This window comes from Hyla sarda, chromosome 8 (genome assembly GCF_029499605.1).
Source record: "Hyla sarda isolate aHylSar1 chromosome 8, aHylSar1.hap1, whole genome shotgun sequence".
Lineage (NCBI taxonomy): Eukaryota > Metazoa > Chordata > Amphibia > Anura > Hylidae > Hyla > Hyla sarda.
Genome location: NC_079196.1, coordinates 19,165,568 through 19,186,605, shown reverse-complemented (window position 1 = coordinate 19,186,605; position 21,038 = coordinate 19,165,568). Strand labels below are relative to the sequence as shown.

General features: G+C 47.7%; 1 protein-coding gene across 5 annotated transcripts in view; it reads left to right on the top strand.

Moving 5' to 3' along the window:
• The first annotated feature begins 1,893 nt into the window (after positions 1-1,893).
• DNAJB2 (DnaJ heat shock protein family (Hsp40) member B2) overlaps positions 1,894-21,038 on the top strand; it is a 40,101-nt gene continuing 20,956 nt past the window's right edge. For 3 of the 5 annotated variants that reach the window (XM_056535380.1, XM_056535379.1, XM_056535376.1), the window contains exons 1-2: positions 1,894-2,048; positions 9,748-9,892. The gene's annotated coding sequence lies outside the window, so the exon portion shown is untranslated. Of the gene's footprint in view, positions 2,049-8,624; positions 8,644-9,747; positions 9,893-21,038 lie in introns of those variants that run through there. The other 2 variants (XM_056535377.1, XM_056535378.1) reach the window with 2 other exon arrangements.

The following is a 21,038-nucleotide window of genomic DNA, read 5'->3' as shown; positions in this document are numbered from 1 at the left end:
CTTCCTCAGATGATCTCAGATCTCATCTGAGGAAGGGGAATTTACCCCGAAACGCATCAGGATCCTTTTGTTGTTTTGTGTTCAATAAAATTGCTTGATTAAGAACACTTACCTGCATCCTGTGTATACCTGGATAGAGCAGCGCCTGGATCCATTGGTCTTTTTTCTATCAAAGGTCGGGACCCGTGGCTAATAGCGCACGGCATTGATCGCGGTGCCGCATGCTATTAACCCTTTAGACGCGGCGTTCAAAGTTGAATGACGCGTCTAAAGGCGGGTCCCGGCCGTTGATGGCCGCAGGGAACGCCGCGATAGGGGTGTATTCGCCGTATAAGACGCACCGACTTTTTCCCCCCAGTTTTGGGGAAGAGAAAGTGCATCTTATACAGCGAAAAATACGGTATTTACTTTTTTTCATGATTTTGTGGTAAAATGATTGATGCCATTACAAAGTACAACTGTTGGTACAAAAAACAACAAGCCCTTATATGGGTCTGTAGTTGGAAAATTTAAAGTGTTATGACTAGTAGAATGTGAGGATGAAAAAGCTAATGTGCAAAAACGAAAATTGTCCTGGTCTCTTGGGGACTCAGGGAGTACCTGTACGTCCTGGTCCCGCTCCCACGATATAACATGGGGTCACGCGGTAACCCTGCGTCATATCGGGTCGGTCCCGGTGTCAAACGATCGCGGTGACACGCGCTATTAATCCTTTAAACATGGCGATCGGGCTGATCGGGACCACCGCAGTGAAACCGCGGTGTCCTAATCAGCTAGGACTCAAGCGGAGGGTCCGTTACCTGCCTCCGGCGTGTCCGATTGGCGATTGATTGCTTTCAGCCTGAGATCCAGGCTTGATCAATTGACCGCTGATAACACTGATCAATGCAATGCTATGGCTTTGCATTGAACAGTGCTGGCAATCAATGTACTGCATGTTATAGCCCCCTATGGGAGCTATAAAGAGTTAATAAATGTGACTTAACCCCTTCCCTAATGAAAGTTCAAATCACCCCCCTTTTCCCATTTAAAAAAAAAACTAAAACATGTAAATAAAAATAAATATAAACATATGTGGTATCGCCGCGTGCGTCAACGTCCGAACTATAAAAATATATTGTTAATAAACTGCACAGTCAATGGTGTATGCACAAAAAAATTTCCAAAGTCCAAAATAGCGTATTTTTGGTCACTTTTTATACCATAATTTTTTTCTATAAAAAGCGATCAAAAAGTCAGATCAAAACAAAAATAGTACCGATAAAAACTTCAGATCACAGTGAAAAAAATTAGCCCTTATACTGCCCCGTACACAGAAAAATTAAAAAGTTATAGCGGTCAGAATGTGTAGTTATGACAAAATCAAACCAATATAAGTAGGGGATCATTTTAATCATATGGACCTACAGAATAAAGATAAGGTGTCATTTTTACAGAAAAATACACTGCATAGAAACGGAAGCCCCAAAAATTTACAAAATGTTTTTTTTCTTCAATTTCGTCACACGATTTTTTTTTTGTTTCGCTGTAGATTTTTGTGTAAAATGACGGATGTCATTAGAATTGGTGATAAGCCATCATTTGGGTCTGCAGGTGCAAAATTGAAAGGGTTATGATTTATAAAAGGTGAGGAGGAAAAAACGAAACTGTAATAATGGATATTATGGGGGAGATTTATAAAACCTGTACTGGGTTGCAGTTGCCCACAGCAACCAGATTGCGTCTTTTATTTTTTAATAGGCCTGTGAAATAAAAGAAGCCGTCTGAGTGGTTGCTATGGGCAACTCAGCGCAGTCCCAGCTCTCTGTTATCACTGTGTTCACACTGCAGAACTCCAGCCCTGCCCCCATCCCCAGCTCAGCCAATCAGAGGCAGGAATGGGAGGCAGTGAGGCGGAGCCGGGCGCTGATTGGTTACCAGGTGGCGAAGTCTCGTGTGGTATTTTCTGGATGTTTCTTCTCAGCTGACGGTGACGTCACAGGTGATATAACAACAAGAAAACTGAGCGCAGCCTGGAGAGTGACAGCGGAGACAGCGGGAGGGCGACCGTGAGTATGACGTCATAACGATAGAGGAGGGGGCACCTGAATTATAACAGATAGAGGAGGGGGCACCTGAATTATAACATAGAGGAGGGGGGCACCTGAATTATAACAGATAGAGGAGGGGGGAACCTGAATTATTATTACAGATAGAGGAGGAGGAGGGGGGGGCACCTGGATTATTATTACAGATAGAGGAGGGGGGCACCTGGATTATTATTACAGATAGAGGAGGGGGGGAACCTGAATTATTATTACAGATAGAGGAGGGGGGGGGGGGCACCTGGATTATTATTACAGATAGAGGAGGGGGGAACCTGAATTATTATTACAGATAGAGGAGGGGGGGGGGGCACCTGGATTATTATTACAGATAGAGGAGGGGGGGGCACCTGGATTATTATTACAGATAGAGGGGGGGGGGGGGCACCTGGATTATTATTACAGATAGAGGAGGGGGGGGGGCACCTGGATTATTATTACAGATAGAGGAGGGGGGGGGCACCTGGATTATTATTACAGATAGAGGAGGGGGGGGGCACCTGGATTATTATTACAGATAGAGGAGGGGGGGCACCTGGATTATTATTACAGATAGAGGAGGGGGGGGCACCTGGATTATTATTACAGATAGAGGAGGGGGGGGGCACCTGGATTATTATTACAGATAGAGGAGGGGGGGGCACCTGGATTATTATTACAGATAGAGGAGGGGGGGGGCACCTGGATTATTATTACAGATAGAGGAGGGGGGGGGCACCTGGATTATTATTACAGATAGAGGAGGGGGGGGGCACCTGGATTATTATTACAGATAGAGGAGGGGGGGCACCTGGATTATTATTACAGATAGAGGAGGGGGGGGCACCTGAATTATAACAGATAGAGGAGGGGGGGCACCTAGATTATTATTACAGATAGAGGAGGGGGGGGGGCACCTGGATTATTATTACAGATAGAGGAGGGGGGGGGCACCTGGATTATTATTACAGATAGAGGAGGGGGGGGCACCTGGATTATTATTACAGATAGAGGAGGGGGGGGCACCTGGATTATTATTACAGATAGAGGAGGGGGGGGGGGCACCTGGATTATTATTACAGATAGAGGAGGGGGGGGCACCTGGATTATTATTACAGATAGAGGAGGGGGGGCACCTGGATTATTATTACAGATAGAGGAGGGGGGGGCACCTGGATTATTATTACAGATAGAGGAGGGGGGCACCTGGATTATTATTACAGATAGAGGAGGGGGGGCACCTGGATTATTATTACAGATAGAGGAGGGGGGGGGCACCTGGATTATTATTACAGATAGAGGAGGGGGGGGGCACCTGGATTATTATTACAGATAGAGGAGGGGGGGGGGCACCTGGATTATTATTACAGATAGAGGAGGGGGGGGGGGGCACCTGGATTAATATTACAGATAGAGGAGGGGGGGGCACCTGGATTATTATTACAGAAAGAGGAGGGGGGGCACCTGGATTATTATTACAGATAGAGGAGGGGGGGCACCTGGATTATTATTACAGATAGAGGAGGGGGGGGGGCACCTGGATTATTATTACAGAAAGAGGAGGGGGGGCACCTGGATTATTATTACAGATAGAGGAGGGGGGGGGGCACCTGGATTATTATTACAGAAAGAGGAGGGGGGCACCTGGATTATTATTACAGATAGAGGAGGGGGGGGCACCTGGATTATTATTACAGATAGAGGAGGGGGGGGCACCTGGATTATTATTACAGATAGAGGAGGGGGGGGGGCACCTGGATTATTATTACAGATAGAGGTGGTGGGGGGGGGGGGCACCTGGATTATTATTACAGAAAGAGGAGGGGGGGGGGGCACCTGGATTATTATTACAGATAGAGGAGGGGGGGCACCTGGATTATTATTACAGATAGAGGAGGGGGGGGCACCTGGATTATTATTACAGATAGAGGAGGGGGGGCACCTGGATTATTATTACAGATAGAGGAGGGGGGGGGCACCTGGATTATTATTACAGAGAGAGGAGGGGGGGCACCTGGATTATTATTACAGATAGAGGAGGGGGGGGGGCACCTGGATTATTATTACAGATAGAGGAGGGGGGGCACCTGGATTATTATTACAGATAGAGGAGGGGGGGCACCTGGATTATTATTACAGATAGAGGGGGGGGGGGCACCTGGATTATTATTACAGATAGAGGAGGGGGGGGCACCTGGATTATTAGAACAGATAGAGGAAGGGGGGGCACCTGGATTATTATAACAGATAGAGGAGGGGGGGGGGGGCACCTGGATTATTATTACAGATAGAGGAGGGGGGGCACCTGGATTATTATTACAGATAGAGGAGGGGGGGGCACCTGGATTATTATTACAGATAGAGGAGGGGGGCACCTGGATTATTATTACAGATAGAGGAGGGGGGGCACCTGGATTATTATTACAGATAGAGGAGGGGGGGGGCACCTGGATTATTATTACAAATAGAGGAGGAGGGGGGGCACCTGGATTATTATTACAGATAGAGGAGGGGGGGGCACCTGGATTATTATTACAGATAGAGGAGGGGGGGGGCACCTGGATTATTATTACAGATAGAGGAGGGGGGGGCACCTGGATTATTATTACAGATAGAGGAGGGGGGGGCACCTGGATTATTATTACAGATAGAGGAGGGGGGGGCACCTGGATTATTATTACAGATAGAGGAGGGGGGGGGGCACCTGGATTATTATTACAGATAGAGGAGGGGGGGGGGCACCTGGATTATTATTACAGATAGAGGAGGGGGGGGCACCTGGATTATTATTACAGATAGAGGAGGGGGGGCACCTGGATTATTATTACAGATAGAGGGGGGGGGGCACCTGGATTATTATAACAGATAGAGGAGGGGGGGCACCTGGATTATTATTACAGATAGAGGAGGGGGGGCACCTGGATTATTATTACAGATAGAGGGGGGGGCACCTGGATTATTATTACAGATAGAGGAGGGGGGGCACCTGGATTATTATTACAGATAGAGGGGGGGGGGGCACCTGGATTATTATAACAGATAGAGGAGGGGGGGCACCTGGATTATTATTACAGATAGAGGAGGGGGGCACCTGGATTATTATTACAGATAGAGGAGGGGGGGAGGGACACCTGGATTATTATTACAGATAGAGGAGGGGGGGGCACCTGGATTATTACAGATAGAGGATGAGGGGGCACCTAGATTATTATTACAGATAGAGGAGGGGGGGGCACCTGGATTATTATTACAGATAGAGGAGGGGGGGGGGCACCTGGATTATTATTACAGATAGAGGAGGGGGGGGGCACCTGGATTATTATTACAGATAGAGGAGGGGGGGGGGGCACCTGGATTATTACAGATAGAGGATGGGGGGGCACCTAGATTATTATTACAGATAGAGGAGGGGGGGGGCACCTAGATTATTATTACAGATAGAGGAGGGGGGGCACCTGTATTATTATTACAGATAGAGGAGGGGGGGGCACCTGTATTATTATTACAGATAGAGGAGGGGGGCACCTGGATTATTATTACAGATAGAGGAGGGGGGGCACCTGGATTATTATAACAGATAGAGGAGGGGGGGCACCTGGATTATTATTACAGATAGAGGAGGGGGGGCACCTGGATTATTATTACAGATAGAGGAGGGGGGGGCACCTGGATTATTATAACAGATAGAGGAGGGGGGGCACCTGGATTATTATTACAGATAGAGGAGGGGGGGAGGGACACCTGGATTATTATTACAGATAGAGGAGGGGGGGGCACCTGCATTATTACAGATAGAGGATGGGGGGGCACCTAGATTATTATTACAGATAGAGGAGGGGGGGGGCACCTGGATTATTATTACAGATAGAGGAGGGGGGGCACCTGGATTATTATTACAGATAGAGGAGGGGGGGGGGCACCTGGATTATTATTACAGATAGAGGAGGGGGGGGGGCACCTGGATTATTATTACAGATAGAGGAGGGGGGGGGGGCACCTGGATTATTACAGATAGAGGATGGGGGGGCACCTAGATTATTATTACAGATAGAGGAGGGGGGGGGCACCTAGATTATTATTACAGATAGAGGAGGGGGGGCACCTGTATTATTATTACAGATAGAGGAGGGGGGGGCACCTGTATTATTATTACAGATAGAGGAGGGGGGCACCTGGATTATTATTACAGATAGAGGAGGGGGGGCACCTGGATTATTATTACAGATAGAGGAGGGGGGGGGGGCACCTAGATTATTATTACAGATAGAGGAGGGGGGGCACCTGTATTATTATTACAGATAGAGGAGGGGGGGGCACCTGTATTATTATTACAGATAGAGGAGGGGGGGCACCTGTATTATTATTACAGATAGAGGAGGGGGGGGGGCACCTGGATTATTACAGATAGAGGAGGGGGGCACCTAGATTATTATTACAGATAGAGGAGGGGGGGGCACCTGGATTATTACAGATAGAGGATGGGGGGGGCACCTAGATTATTATTACAGATAGAGGAGGGGGGGGGCCCTAGATTATTACAGATAGAGGAGGGGGGGGCACCTAGATTATTATTACAGATAGAGGAGGGGGGTGTTCAGTCAATAAACCAAAAAAACATTATTGTTTTGTTCTGCGCATGCTCAGAAGTAAAAACGGAGGCAAGTGGATGACATTAAAGGCTAAACCGTTTTCCATAGACTTCAATGTTACATTTACTGTATCCATCTTTTTCTTCCGTTTTTTGACTGAAGTAAAAAATACGGCATGTGCTGTTTTTTCTGCTGTCAAAAAAATGGAAATGAGCGCAGACGGGTAAAAACGGATGTAAACGGATTGTAAAAAAATCCCATTGACATGAATGGGATTATTTTTTTTTAAACAGTTTTTAATCCGTTTACAGTCTGCAAGAACGGAACCGAAACGGGAATAAAAAAAAAAAAAAAACGTGGACAGACGGCCGTGTGAACGCACCCTAATTCTAAATTAGTAGGATAGTGAGTATCCTTAGTATGAACCATACAGAAGACGGTAAATATGGCCATCAGAGTTGTTACCAGGCTCCTGTCAGTAAGGAGTTAAGAGTTTTTGTTACAATGTCCCCCCCCCCTTCACTATGTGTTTGGCGTGTCCCCGGCATCACCGCCACGGCTCAGATAGCGGTTTGCAGTCAGGATTAACAGCAGTCTGTCCCATAGAGATAATCCACATGGGGGATTAGCCTCAGGCCGGGTTCACACCACGTGTTTGCAGTACAGTTCCCGTATACATTTTCAATTTGAAAACCGTACGGAACCGTATTGAAAACCGTACGCGTTGACTCTCCATTGAATAGCGTGCGTGTGTAATGGGAGATCAGAGAGCAACAGCCAAAGCTATGTATGCTACATGTCTATGTTGTAGAGCAGTGTTTTCCTAACAGCGTGCCTCCAGCTGTTGCAAAACTACAACTGCCAGCCTGCCCGGACAGCCAAAGGCTGTCCGGGCAGGCTGGCAGTTGTAGTTTTGCAACAGCTGGAGGCACCTTGGTTGGGAAACGCTGGTTTAGGGAATAGCGAATACTAGTACTGTATATACTCGAGTATAAGCCGAGTTTTTCAGCACAATTTTTCGTGCTGAAAACGTCCCCCTCGGCTGTCAATCCCTTCTCAGTGGTCTTCAACCTGCGGACCTCCAGATGTTGCAAAACTACAACTCCCAGCATGCCTGGACAGCCATCGGCTGTCCGGGCATGCTGGGAGGTGTAGTTTTGAAACCTCTGGAGGTCCGCAGATTGAAGACCACTGCGGCCTTCGTCATCATCCAGACCCCCCCTTTAGTTTTCTACTCACCTCCCCTCGGTGGGAAGGAAGAGTGAGCTGATCCGGGCCATCTATGCTGCAGGGACCGTCCGGTGGGGAGGGTGAGTCGACCGGCCTGTCCATTTTTCACCTGGGGGGGCCCTTTTCTCCGGGCCCGGCCCCGGACTAGTGACGACGTCGCACAGGGACACGCATGAACGTCTTTGTGCGTTGTTGTCAAGGCAACGTCACTAGTCCTGGGCCGGGCCCGGAGTGCGGAGAAGAGCCCCCCCCCGGTGAAAATGGACAGGCCGGAACGACTAACCTCCCCACCGGACGGTCCCTGCAGCCTAGATGGCCCGGACCAGCTCACCCTTCCTTCCCATCGAGGGGAGGTGAGTAGAAAACTAAAGGGGGGGTCTGGATGATGACGAAGGCCGCAGTGGTCTTCAACCTGCGGACCTCCAGAGGTTTCAAAACTACAACTCCCAGCATGCCCTGACAGCCGATGGCTGTCTGGGCATGCTGGGAGTTGTAGTTTTGCAACATCTGGAGGTCCACAGGTTGAAGACCACTGATGAAGGGATTGACAGGCGGTGATGATGATGACGGGGGTGTTAATGACGGGGGTCTGGATGATGACATGGGGGGGGGGATGATGTATTTCCCACCCTAGGCTTATAGTCAAGTCAATAATTTTTTTTTTTTTTTTTTTTTTTTTTTTTTTTTTGTTTCCTGGGTTTTTGAGGTGAAATTAGGGGCCTCGGCTTATATTCGGGTCGGCTGATACTCGAGTATATACGGTAAGACTGCAGTGCAGCTACATAGAGAATCTACTGCTGCCCAACATTTTCATGCATAACACACGAATCCTATTGATTCCAATAAAATCTGTTGTAATACCTCATTCCTCCTGTGTTGGCGCTGTTGGTAAATTACTGCCATCTTCACTCAAGGATTACATCCAATCACTCAGGGTCCCGGGGGTGGGGGGGTCTTATGTTTTGTATAGATTACACATAACAGGCTGTCCGGGCATGCTGGGAGTTGTACTTTTGCACCAGCTGGAGGCTCACACTTTTTGGAACACTGCTCGAAGATGTTTCAAATGTTTTTTTTTTTTTTTTTTAAAGCAACAGGCACACTTTTGAAGTCTATGTGTGACTATAGACTTGAATAGAGTCATAGAATCCCTCCTTGTAAGGCTGCGTTCACACCACGTTTTTGCAGTACAGTTCCCGTGTACGTTTTCAATGTGAAAACCGTACAAAACCGTATGCATTGACTCTCCATTGAAAGCTGTATGCCAAAGGATGTGTCAGGTTGCATCCGTTTTGCGTCTTGTACGGTTTTGTCCATTTTTTTTTTACCGTACCCAAAACTGTAGCCGACCACGGTTTTTGGTCCGGGTGAAAAACTGTATTGAAACTGTATACTGTATACTTTTTTTTTAAATGGGAGTCAACGGGAACCGTAGAAATCCGTATGTGCGTACAGTTCCATCTGGTTTGCACCATCCGGTTTTTGACTTTGCACCGTTTTTTTTCTTGGAATTTCAATCAAACAAGTGAAACTTTATTCATAATGGAGGGAAAAGTTAAAAACGTATACAGTTTTTTCTTAAAAAACTGATGCAAACGGACTTCATTTTTTAAACTGTATGCGGGTTAAAATTTGTACACACGTTTTGATACAGTTTAGTCCGATTTGGTGGAATCCGTTTTTTTAAAATCAAAAACCTGATACGGGAACTGTATTGCAAAAACGTGGTGTGAACCCAGCCTTATGGGCAGAGTGCCACCCTAAAGATGCAGCCAGGCAGGGTGGGGGCGTTCAGTGCTATCAGTGTGAGAATATGGCTTCCATCACCCCGGGGTAATCTCATGTTCTTCTTTATTAAATTTTAGGAGTGTTCAGAAGAGCAGCTGTGCTATGGCCTGACCCCCGATCAGTATCCCCGGCATCTACTTACATTCCAAGTCCTGTTCTCACAGCAGCTGCTGCAAAACATCCAAGGGATCTGTCCTGTATTGTTAGGACCTTGAAGAGAGGGTAAGTGCCAGCGGGGACCCTGCTGTGTTTTATGAGGTTCTTCAGCAGCTGAGGTGTGTATTATAATGTTGTTCAGCAGCGAAGATGTGTATTTTAAGGTTCTGCAGCAGCTGTGGTGTGTATTATAATGTACAGCAGCTAAGGTGTACTATGATGTTCTGAAGCAGATGAGGTATAGGTGTGTACTATGAGGTTCTGCAGCAGCTTAGATGTGTATTAGGATGCGTTGCAGCCAATGAGGTGTAGATTATGAACTGCTGCAGCCGAGGTGTGTACTATGAGGTTCTGCAGCAGCTTAGATGTGTATTAGGATGCTTTGCAGCAAATGAGGTGTATATTATGATCTGCAGCAGCTGAGGTGTGTACAGTGAGGTTTTGCAGCAGCCGAGGTGTGTATGATAATTTTGTGCAGCAGCTGAGGTGTGTATTATAATGTTGTTCAGCAGCTAAGATGTGTATTTTAAGGTTCTGCAGCAGCTGAGTCGTGTACTATGAGGCTCTGCAGCAGCTGCAGTATGTATTATAATGTGCAGCAGCTGAGGTGTACTATGAGGTTCTGCAGCAGATTAGGTATTTATTATAATGTGCAGCAGCCGAGGTGTGTACTATGAGGTTCTGCAGCAGCTTAGATGTGTATTAGGATGCTTTGCAGCAAATGAGTTGTATATTATGATCTGCAGCAGCTAAGGCAGTGTTTCCCAACCAGGGTGCCTCCAGCTGTTGCAAAACTACAACTCCCAGCTGTCCGGGCATTCTGGGAGTTGTAGTTTTGCAACAGCTGGAGGCACCCTGGTTAGGAAACACTGAGCTAAGGTGTGTACAGTGAGGTTTTGCAGCAGCTGAGGTGTGTGTGTGTTATGATGATCTGTAGTAGCTGAGATGTGTATTATTATGTTCTGCAAATGCTGAGGTGTGTATTATGAGTTCCTGCAGCAGCTGTGGTGTGCACTATGAAGTTCTGCAGCAGCTGAGGTGTATAGTATGAGTTTCTGCAGCAGCTGAGGTCCTTAGAACCTCTTTTTATAGAGAGAGGGATCAGTACCCGTCAGCGAATGAGCAGTTATCCCCGACCGTGTTCAGTGTCAGGCGGCTCCTGATGGAGGAGATAAGCAGTGTCTGTGGCGCCGCTCGTCTCTGTATAGTCCTCAGGATGGGATGTTTATTCATATATTATTCACCATCGTTACAATAAGGAATTTCCTGTATATCACATAATATATATATATATATATATATATATATATATATTAACACTTTCCTTCTCTCCGTCTCGGGGTGCGGCAGGAATCCCATGCTTTGCTTTCTTTTTTTTTTTTTTTTTACCAAATTTGTCCATAATGAAAAGAAACCTTTCCAGCTGTTCCTGGTGTAGGAGGAGATGTACTGTCTAAGGCTGGGTCCACACTACGTTTTGTCCCATACGGGAGCGCATACGGCAGGGGGGAGCTAAAAGCATGTCTAATTGTGTACTGCGCTGCATAGTATGTGTGCGCTATATAAATGAAGAATAATTAATATTGTCCATGCTAATTTACATTTATTCCTTATATTTTGTACCACTATCTATTAGGGCTGCATGGTATATCACAAAAGCAATGGAATCGCGATTTTTGCAAATTGCAAAATAGCGATACGGCCCCCCGGAAAAAGTTGCGATTATCTGCTCGAGCCGGCTCCCGTGTGCGGCTGTAGACGGGGGCCAGTCAGAGCAGGTAAAAACAAATTCAAACACTAAAAGTCAGTGTTTCCCAACCGGGGTGCCTCCAGCTGTTGCAAAACTACAACTCCCAGCATGCCCAGACAGCCTTTGGCTGTCCGGCCATGCTGGGAGTTGTAGTTTTGCAACAGCTGTAGGAACCCTGGTAGAGAAACCCTGTGCAAAGTAAGAGGCGCTGGGAGAAACATAAGAAAACCTTATGTTCACCTACTCCCGGTCCCTGCAGATGGCGTTCCTCTCCGTGCGGACGGTGTCTACTCCAGCCATTTGCTGGCCGTGACATGGGGGGAGAATGTAACGGTGTGACGGGGGAGAATGTGACGGGGGGGGGAGAATGTGACCGCAGGGGTGGGGGGAGAATGTGACCGCGGGGGGTGGGGGGAGAATGTGGCGTGGGGGGGGGATGTGACCGGGTGGGGGGGGGGTTTGAGAGAATGTGACCTGGGGGGGGGGGGGTATGTAATAGGTGGGAGAATGTGACCGGTGTGGGAAGATGTGACAGTGGGGAGAATGTGACCGGTGTGGGGGGGGAGAAGACGTGACGTGGGGAGAATGTGACCGGTATGGGGGGGGGGAGAAGACGTGACGTGGGGAGAATGTGACCTGGGTGGGGGGGGGGGAAGACGTGACGTGGGAAGAATGTGACCTGGGTGGGGGATGGGGAAGACGTGACGTGGGGAGAATGTGACTGGGGGGGGGGGGGGGGGGAAGACGTGACGTGGGGAGAATGTGACCGGGGTGGAGGGGGGTGAAGACGTGACGTGGGGAGAATGTGACCGGGGTGGGGGGGGTGAAGACGTGACGTGGGGAGAATGTGACCGGGGTGGAGGGGGGTGAAGACGTGACTGTGGGGAGAATGTGATCGGGGTGGGGGGGGGTGAAGACGTGACTTGGGGAAAATGTGACTGGGGCGGGGGGGGGGTGAAGACGTGACTTGGGGAAAATGTGACTGGGGCGGGGGGGGTGAAGACGTGACTTTCGGAGAATGTGACCGGGGTGGGGGGGGGGGGTGAAGACGTGACGTGGGGAGAATGTGACCGGAGGGGAGAGAATGTGACGTGGGAAGAATGTGACCGGGTGCGGGGAGGCGGGGGGGGAGAATGTGACAGGGGGGGGGAGAATGTGCCTGGGGGGGGGGGGTGGTCAGTAGGATAGAAATAAAAAAATGAAGGAGATGTGAAATGGGCGGTAGACATGAAATGGGTGGATAGATGTGGAATTGGGGAGATTGGACATGAACTGGGGGGAGGGGATTTCACCATTTGTTTATTATATCAAAATCACAATGTTTAGGCCCATAATCGCATTCGCACAGTTTCCCCATATCGTGCAGCCCTAATATCTATAGATCACGTCTTATAGGACGATCGATATACCCAAAATATCTGCACAGTAGATAGGATTACACCTTATTTCTTTAAAAAAAAAAAAAAGGGGGGGGTTTGTCCTGAGATCGATCATTTTACTTATAGCTGGGGACACCTCTCCAGATGCCGTCCTGACACTTCCCGGTCACAACCACCACTTCCAGGTTGCTGTAATGAGTCATCTTAAAAGAAACTGCCCACTCAGCCAATCAGTGACTGAGGCGGGACTCTATGGCGTCCACTCATTGGCCGCACAGGAACCCGGAAGTGAGAGGACCGTGAAGTGTTGGGACAGCATCTGCGGTGGGATCGGGATAGGTTTTCACACCTGCACCATTCTTTCTATTTATCTGGTCCGTCATAGGATGCAGACGTACCCTTATTTTTTTTTAACGGGGTCCACTGGGTTTCCCCTAATGGCGTCTGGTACATTACCAGAAAAATGCACAAAAAGGACATTTTGTCCCAAATTTTTGATGGCAGCTGTAACGCAGACATGGGCGTACAGGTATCTCACCCGATCTGATAATATACATTAAAGGGGTTAACCAGGAGGAGGAGGAAAAACAGAGCAGTTTTGCAACATCTGGAGGTCCGCAGGTTGAAGACCACTGCCCTAGTGGACAACATGTTTAGGGGCGGAGTACCCCTTTAACATTCAGCACAGCCAATGTTAGTCAATAGAGGGGGTAAGCCGCTGCCAGACTGTGGCTCTGATGGTGGCTTATTTCTTAGAACGTTAGAAATCAAACATGGCTCTTTCCTTCTTTCGCTGCAGAACTTCTGATCAGAAGTTCTGCAGCGCCCGCGGCCCACTGGCTTTCAGCACTTGCAGGGGGAGGTGACCGCTTCCATTCTCCGTCCTGCGCCTGCGGCTCACAACTCATTCATTTCCAGCGCTGCGGCTCACAGGAGGAAAAGGAGATCTGCGCCTGCGGGTAACATGATTAGTCCCCCGATGTGAGGACAGCGCTGCGGCTGATAGTTCATTCATTCGGTGGGGGGGGGAGGAAAAGCAGGACAGCGCCCGCGGGTCATATATGATTAGTTCCCCAGCGCACTGTGGCTGAGAATTCATTCCACAGGTGGCGGAATATGGGGGTAAGGGGAAATGAGTAAAAAAAAAAAAAAAAAAAACTGAAACCGCCGTAAGTTTGAAAAATACCGTGATACACATTTTTTTGTCATACCGCCATACACTAGCAACAGGCACACTTTTTAAAGGGGTATTCCAGGAAAAAGCTTTTTTATATATATCAACTGGCTCCGGAAAGTTAAACAGATTTGTAAATTACTTCTTGTAAAAAATCTTAATCCTTCCAATAGTTATTAGCTTCTGAAGTTTTCTGTCTAACTGCTCAATGATGATGTCACGTCACGGGAGCTGTGCATGATGGGAAAATATCCCCATTGGAACTGCACAGCTCCCGGGACGTGAGTCATCAGAAAGCAGTTAGACAGAAAACAGCAACTAAACTTCAGAAGCTAATAACTATTGGAAGGGTTAAGATTTTTTAATAGAAGTTATTTACAAATCTGTTTAACTTTCCGGAGCCAGTTGATATATAAAAAAAAGTTTTGGCCTGGAATACCCCTTTAACCCCTTAAGGACCGGGGTTTTTTCCGTTTTTGCATTTTCGTTTTTTGCTCCTTGCCTTTAAAAAATCATAACTCTTTCAATTTTGCACCTAAAAATCCATATGATGGCTTATTTTTTGCACCACCAATTCTACTTTGTAATGACGTCAGTCATTGTGCCCAAAAATCTACGGTGAAACGGGAAAAAAAATCATTGTGAGACAAAATTGAAAAAAAAAACGCCATTTTGTAACTTTTGGGGGCTTCCGTTTCTACGTAGTACATTTTTCGGTAAAAATGACACCTTACCTTTATTCTGTAGGTCCATATGATTAAAATGATACCCTACTTATACAGGTTTGAATTTGTCGCACTTCTGGAAAAAATCATAACTTCATGCAGAAAAATTTATACGTTTAAAATTGTCATCTTCTGACCCCTATAACTTTTTTATTTTTCCGTGTATGGGGCGGTATGAGGGCTCATTTTTTGCGCCGTGATCTGAAGTTTTTAACTGTACCATTTTTGCATTGATAGGACTTATTGATCGCTTTTTATTCATTTTTTCATGATATAAAAAGTGACCAAAAATGCACTATTTTGGACTTTGGAATTTTTTTGCGCGCACGCCATTGACCGTGCGGTTTAATTAACGATATATTTTTATAATTCGGACATTTCCGCACGCGGCGATACCATTTATGTTTATTTTTATTTTTATTTACACTGTGTTTTTTCTTTTATGGGAAAAGGGGGGTGATTCAAACTTTTAATAGGGAAGGGGTTAAATGATGTTTATTCACTTTTTTTTGCACTTTTTTTTTGCAGTGTTATAGGTCCCATAGGGACCTATAACACTGCACACACTGATCATTGTCCCATAGGGACCTATAACACTGCACACACTGATCATTGTCCCATAGGGACCTATAACACTGCACACACTGATCTTTTACATTGATCACTGGTTTCTCATAAGAAACCAGTGATCGATGATTCTGCCGCATGACTGCTCATGCCTGGATCTCAGGCACTGAGCTGTCATTCGGCGATCGGACAGCGAGGAGGCAGGTAGGGGCCCTCCCGCTGTCTTGTCAGCTGTTCGGGATGCCGCGATTTCACCGCGGCTATCCCGAACAGCCCACTGAGCTAGCCGGCATGCTTTCGGTTTCACTTTAGACGCGGCGTTCACCTTTGAACGCCGCGTCTAAAGGGTTAATAGCGCGCGGCACAGCGATCAATGCCGCGCGCTATTAGCCACGGGTCCCGGCCGTTGTTAGAGGCCGGGCCCGAACCGCTATGACGCGGGGCCACGCCGTGGCCCCGCGTTATAGATCGGGAGTGGACACATGACGTTCCAGTACGTCATGTGTCCTTAAGGGGTTAAGGTTGTTCTTTTCTGTCTAAGTGCTCTCTGATGACACGTGTCTCGGGAAACGCCCAGTTTAGAAGAGGTTTGCTATGGGGATTTGCTCCTAAACTGGGCGTTTCCCGAGACACGTGTCATCAGAGAGCACATAGACAGAAAAGAACAACCTTAACTTCAGAAGCTCATAAGTACTGAAAGGATTAAGATTTTTTTAATAGAAGTAATTTACAAATCTTCAAAAGGCAATGAAGGAATAGAATGAATCGGCAACTCACCAGTCTTCTCTTCTGAAAAAGTTCCTTTATTCAAAACATACTCACAGCATGAAATGCAAATAGGGAGAGGGATCGGTGCAGGGGGGGTAAAATGTAGTAGGCGACAGATTCTGTTTCACTCGTTATACGAGCTTCATCCGGCCATCCAGCCTTGGCCGGATGAAGCTCGTATAACGAGTGAAACAGAATCTGTCGCCTACTACATTTTCCCCCCCCTGCACCGATCCCTCTCCCTATTTGCATTTCATGCTGTGAGTATGTTTTGAATAAAGGAACTTTTTCAGAAGAGAAGACTGGTGAGTTGCCGATTCATTCTATTCCTTCATTGCCTTTTGAAGATATGAACTTTTTGCCAAGTATCAGAGCACCACCACATCTCTAACTATACTTCTCCATACAAGCGTCATACACGACTGCCCGCCAGAGCCTATAATAGCAGTGCCGAATATCACTTCTTTGCTTTATAATTTACAAATCTGTTTAACTTTCTGGAGCCAGTTGATATATATAAAAAGTTTTTTCCTGGATAACCCCTTTAAGTCTATATGTTGATATAGACGAATGAAGTTCAAGAATCCCTCCTCAGGGTAAGGCCGGGTTCACACCACGTTTTTGCAGTACAGTTCCCATATACGTTTTCAATGTAAAAACCGTACGGAACCGTATTGAAAACTGTACGCATTGACTCTCCATTGAAAACTGTACGCCAAATGATGCATCCAGTTGCATCTGTTTTGCGTCTTCTACAATTTTTTTCCTGTATCCAAAACCATAGTCTACCACGGTTTTTGGTCCGGGTGAAAAACTGTATTAAACCGTAAATCTTTTATTTATTTTTTCTAAGGGAGTCAATAGGAACTGTACAGAACCGTATGTGCGTACAGTTTCATCCGGTTTTCCCCATACAGTTTTTGACTTTGCACAGTTTTTTTTTTCTTGGAATTTCAATCAAACAAGTGAAACTTTATTCATAATGAAGTGAAAAGTTAAAAACGAATATGTTTTTTTCTTAAAAAACGGATGCAACCGGACATCATTTTTCAAACCGTATAAAAATTTGTACACACGTTTTGATACAGTTTAGTCCGGTTTTGAGGAATCAGTTTTTCATCAAAAACCTGATACGGGAAACTGTATTGCAAAAACGTGGTGTGAACCCAGCCTGAGAGGGTGCAAAGGGTTTATAAAGGAGGACGGAGGTGGTGTGAATGTCACGCTGCCCTACAAGAGACGTTGAGGAGGAATTACAGGCATTCCCTGCTCTGGGGCGGGGTACTTGGTCACATGCATTGGGATATGGTCCCGTTTTAGGTATTGGTCCCCACGCCTGTCCTAGTACTTGCGGTGAACATTACAAGGCTTTTATATCGATGTCCGTCACATCCCCTGGAAAGTCCAAGTCCCTAATAGCAGCTGTCTCCCTGCCTTGTTTGTCTGGTTGATCCGGATGGGCAGACATCCCATAAATAGGTCTTTGCCTACAGTATCACATGGTGCTTGGCATCTGACACAGTGAGAGAGATATTCTGGATGGGACACGAAGAGTAAACGCCCACTGCAGAGCGACGAGCGCAGGGTGTAAGGGGTTAACCGGAATCGGTGCTGCATTTACAATGCAAAATGCGTCTTATGTCCTGAAAAAAGAAAGTCAAGATGTCAGGTGCTCGTGTGTCAATCTACCGCCTGCTTTGTGTAATTCATACAAACAATAGGTTAAAGGGGTACTCCCGTGGAAAACTTTTTTTTTTTTTTTTTTTTAAATCAACTGGTGCCAGAAAGTTAAACAGATTTGTAAATCCATTCTATTAAAAAAATCTTAATCCTTCCAGTACTTTTTAGGGGCTGAATACTAAAGAGATGCATTGCCTTTGATGTCATGACCACAGTGCTCTCTGCTGACCTCTGCTGTCCATTTTAGGAACTGTCCAGAGCAGGAGATGTTTGCTATGGGGATTTTCTCCTGCTCTGGACAGTTTCTGAAATGGACAGCAGAGGTCAGCAGAGAGCACTGTGGCCATGACATCAGAGGAAATGCATAGATTTTTTGGGTTTCTCTTTAGTATACAGCCCCTAAAAAGTACTGGAAGGATTAAGATTTTTTAATAGAAGTGATTTACAAATCTGTTTAACTTTCTGGCACCAGTTGAATGATTTAAAAATAAAAGAGTTTTCCTCGGGAGTACCCTTTTAATAGATGTGTATCCTGCTGCTGCTGGGACCCTGAGTGATCAGCTGGGATCCTTGAGTGGCAGTAATTTTCCCCACAATGCCACCACAGGAGAAATGAGGTATTACAACAGTTTTCATTAAAATTAAAGGGGTACTCTGGAGAAAAAAAAATCTACTGGTGCCAGAAAGTTGTACAGATTTGTAAATACTTCTATATAAAAATCTTAATCCTTCCAGTACTTATTAGCTGCTGTATGCTCCACAGGAAGTTGTGTCGTTCTTTCCAGTCTGACCACAATTCTCTCTGCTGACACCTCTGTCCGTGTCAGGAACTGTCCAGAGCAGGAGAGGTTTGTTATGGGGATTTGCCCCTGCTCTGGACAATTCTTGACATGGACAGAGGTGTCAACAGAGAGCACTGTGGTCACACTGGAAAGAACTACACAACTTCCTGTGGAGCATGCATGTTACGCCTAGCGCTCCGGGTCCCCGCTCCTCCCCGGAGCGCTCACGGCGTCTCTTTCCCTGCAGCTCCCCGGTCAGTCCCGCTGACCGGGAGCGCTGCTCTCTCATGGCCGTTGGGGATGCGATTCGCACAGCGGGACGCGCCCGCTCGCGAATCGCATCCCAGGTCACTTACCCGTTCCCGTCTCCTGCGGTCATGTGCTGGCGCGCGCGGCTCCGCTCTCTAGGGCGCGCGCGCGCGCCAGCTCCCTGAGACTTAAAGGGCCAGTGCACCAATGATTGGTGCCTGGCCCAATTAGCTTAATTGGTTCCCACCTGTTCCCTGCTTATATCTAGTCTCCTCCCTTGCACTCCCTTGCCGGATCTTGTTGCCTTAGTGCCAGTGAAAGCGTTCTTTGTGTGTTTATACCCTGTGTACCAGAACTACTGCTATCTCCCCTGACTACGAACCTTGCCGCCTGCCCCCGACCTTCTGCTACGTCCGACTTTGCTTCTGCCTACTCCCTTGTACCTCGCCTATCTTCAGCAGCCAGAGAGGTGCCGTTGCTAGTGGATACGACCTGGTCACTACCGCCGCAGCAAGACCATCCCGCTTTGCGGCGGGCTCTGGTGAAAACCAGTAGTGTCTTAGAACCGGTCCACTAGCACGGTCCTCGCCATCCCTCTCTGGCACAGAGGATCCACCTCCTGCCAGCCGGCATCGTGACAGTAGATCCGGCCATGGATCCCGCTGAGGTTCCCCAGCAGTCCATCTCTGATCTCACCACGGTGGTCGCCCAGCAATCCCGACAGATCGCCCATCTATCCCACCGGCTGTCGGAAATGTCCACCATTGTGCACCAACTTCAGTCGCAACTGCAGCAGCAATCATCTCCTCCGCCACCTCCTGCACCCCTTCCGCAGCGAGTGGCCGCTCCTAGCCTCCGCCTGTCCTTGCCGGACAAATTTAATGGGGACTCTAAGTTTTGCCGTGGCTTTCTTTCGCAATGTTCCTTGCACTTGGAGATGATGTCGGATCAGTTTCCTACTGAAAGGTCTAGGGTGGCTTTCGTGGTCAGCCTTCTGTCTGGAAAGGCCCTGTCATGGGCCACACCGCTCTGGGACCGCGATGACCCCGTCACTGCCTCTGTACACTCCTTCTTCTCGGAAATTCGAAGCGTCTTTGAGGAACCTGCCCGAGCCTCTTCTGCTGAGACTGCCCTGCTGAACCTGGTCCAGGGTAATTCCTCCGTTGGCGAGTACGCCATACAATTCCGTACTCTTGCTTCTGAACTATCCTGGAATAATGAGGCTCTCTGCGCGACCTTTAAAAAAGGCCTATCCAGCAACATTAAAGATGTTCTGGCCGCACGAGAGACTCCTGCTAACCTGCATGAACTCATTCATCTAGCCACTCGCATTGACATGCGTTTTTCTGAGAGGCATCAAGAGCTCCGCCAGGAAAAAGACTTAGATCTCTGGACACCTCTCCCACAGTCTCCACTGCAATCTGCGCCTAGGCCTCCCGCCGAGGAGGCCATGCAAGTGGATCGGTCTCGCCTGACCCTGGAAGAGAGGAATCGCCGTAAGGAAGAGAATCTTTGTTTGTACTGTGCCAGTACTGAACATTTTCTGGTGGATTGCCCAATCCGTCCTCCACGTCTGGGAAACGCACGCTCGCACTCAGCTCTCGTGGGTGTGGCGTCTCTTGATGCCAAGTCGGCTTCTCCACGTCTCACGGTACCTGTTCGGATTTCCACTTCAGCCAGCTCTCCCCTCTCAGCCGTGGCCTGCCTGGACTCTGGAGCTTCTGGGAATTTTATTCGGGACTCCTTTGTGAATAAATTCCGTATTCCGGTGACCCGTCTTGTCAAGCCACTCCACATTTCCGCGGTCAACGGAGCCAGGTTGGACTGTACCATACGTTTCCGCACGGAGCCCCTTCTTATGAGCATCGGATCTCACCACGAGAGGATTGAACTTTTGGTCCTCCCCAATTGCACCTCGGAAATTCTCCTTGGACTTCCCTGGCTTCAACTTCATTCCCCAACCCTGGATTGGTCCACTGGGGAGATCAAGAGTTGGGGGTCCTCTTGTTCCAAGAACTGTCTAAAACCGGTTCCCAGTAACCCTTGCCGTAACTCTGTGGTTCCTCCTGTATCTGGTCCCCCTAAGGTCATTAAGGACTCTGCCTGCCACAGGAAATGCCCCTCCCCCCCTCCCAGTT